Source organism: Hydra vulgaris, chromosome 13, assembly GCF_038396675.1.
Source record: "Hydra vulgaris chromosome 13, alternate assembly HydraT2T_AEP".
In the NCBI taxonomy this organism is placed as follows: Eukaryota; Metazoa; Cnidaria; class Hydrozoa; order Anthoathecata; family Hydridae; genus Hydra; species Hydra vulgaris.
This window is the reverse complement of record NC_088932.1, coordinates 40081518-40083680: the sequence shown is the minus strand read 5'-3', so window position 1 is coordinate 40083680 and position 2163 is coordinate 40081518. Positions and strand designations below refer to the sequence as shown.

General features: G+C 28.1%; 1 long non-coding RNA gene across 1 annotated transcript; it reads left to right on the top strand.

The window, feature by feature from the left end:
* Positions 1-524: 524 nt before the first annotated feature.
* On the top strand, positions 525-1631 carry LOC136090352 (uncharacterized). The gene is made up of 2 exons (XR_010643383.1): positions 525-782; positions 1020-1631. It is a non-coding gene; the product is annotated as an uncharacterized LOC136090352 (long non-coding RNA).
* Positions 1632-2163: the final 532 nt, after the last annotated feature.

The following is a 2163-nucleotide window of genomic DNA, read 5'->3' as shown; positions in this document are numbered from 1 at the left end:
GGTTGAAGTTGTCCACAGAGCCAGGGTCTTTTCTTAATTTATTCTTATAAATAGAAGAAACGCCAAGCTACAAATTATTTAATTTCATAAACAAGATTTTTAGAAACAATGTTTTAAAAACACTCCTAAAGAGAACTTTGAGAAATATTGCAATAATTGTGATGAAACGGAGTTTGGAAATAAATTAACTTTAAACAAAGTTTAATAGGAAAGTTTAAAAAAGTTGAAAATGTTATAAGCAAATTTTTTTATATTTGCAAAAAAAATAAACACACAAAATAAGTAGGCTTTTGTGGGGCCTTGTTTAGTTCCGTAAACGTCGGCTTTAACAGATTCCCAAAAAGTATACAAATAATGGGAAAATGAGAAATAAAATATTTTATCAATACTTTAAATACATAATTAAGTTTATAAATATTTTATATATAATTTATGCGCTACGTTTTCCTGCATAAACACTGCGTCAAAGAAATATCATGTTTCTTTGAATCTAATCTACTTAACTAAATCGCATCGGTTTCTCTAGTTTCAAATTTTTTTTGTTGTCAAAAGTAAAACAAAGTTTCTGTATTAAAACTGTAGAAAGTCTGACACTGTGATCTGAAAGTATTGGCAGCTTACGAAAATATTTTGACATTAACGAAACAAACTTGTAGCTCTGCTAGCATATTGAAGAGCTTTAAATATGTCGTACAACTTATTCGTGCACAGTGAGTTGAAAATTCTTAAACGTCAAAAAAGCAGTTGTTTTGGTGAATAATCAAAAGAATAAAAAAATGAAGGTAGCATGTTGCTTATTTTTTGGTGTACGTATGTAAGTTAATTAAAGACATGTCTGCTACAACCAATAATTACCTATAAGCAGCTTTCCTTGCATTTGAAAATCAATTTATCAAAACCCCGCCACTAGCTACCTTTCTTCAATAGGCATTTATTTTGATTTATTTATATTCGTCGACTTTAACTTATTTGATTTCTTAAGTAGTTGAAAATATGTAAATACAGTTTGTTTTCTTTAGAATACAAAGGTTATAACATCAATAATTTTTTTGAACTGCCTCCTTGTTGCATTGTTATATGAAGTCAAAGAAAGTAGCAAGGATAAAGTTCAGTTCACAAGTTTTATCTCAATGTCGCACAATGCCCTAACTGGCAGCAAAACAAGCATAAAGAGTTTATACGAAAAGGTTGAGCAAAGTGTGAAAAATTTACTTAGCAAAAAGCAAGAAGGCATTAACGAGAAACGAATTAAAAGATCTTTTCAACTGAACCGAAACGAACCAACGTTTATGTGCTCTGAAGAACAAATCGCGATAACAAATGAAAACGGTACTTACGAGATTGTAATGAAGTTTAATTCTAACAAAGTTGACTATTTCAAACTGGCAGATTTTGTTATATCAAAAGAATGCGTATCAAAGAGTGCATTACCATGTAAAACAAAGTATGAGACAAGAAAATACGCAAAGTTGAATACAACCGGAGGAACAATCAGCCTTATTGGAAATATTAAACAACTTGAAGTTGGGATTTGCTGTCAATGTTTTTAAAGTTCTTCTCATTTATAAAAACTGATTTTATATTTAATTGTATTTCAGTTTTGCACTTTAAATAGAAAACATATCATTTACTATATATTGTAAAAATATCGTCCACTATCAAGTCAATATTATATGATATACATACTAATTTTAGTTGATGAAGAAAGAGTTATAATCTTATAAAGTTAAAATCATTAAACAGTGTGATGCTTTCATAATCAAGAAGCCCATTTGTACATTACCAGTGAGTAAAATAAAATTATGAGTGAATAGATGAACTATTTACTCATAATTTTGGTAGTCTTTTTGTTTTCTTTTTATATTCGTTGAAATAGTTTATTGCGCGTGAAACATTTAGTTTTTATGCATCAGTTGATGACGGCGTTTGTTTTCTTTTTTATTTAAGCCATTACTGCAAGAAATCAGATGAAATCTTATCAATCATCTTTTTCATGTATTATTTGTAATATTTAAGTTTACTATTCAAAGTGCGTGGATAAAAACGTGATCTAATATTTTAGTATATTTTTTATATAAATAGATTTTTCAATGAATAGTTTAATTTATATAGTTGTATAGCTGTTATACAGCTGGTATTTCTAAAGTATGTTTTTAAAAAAAC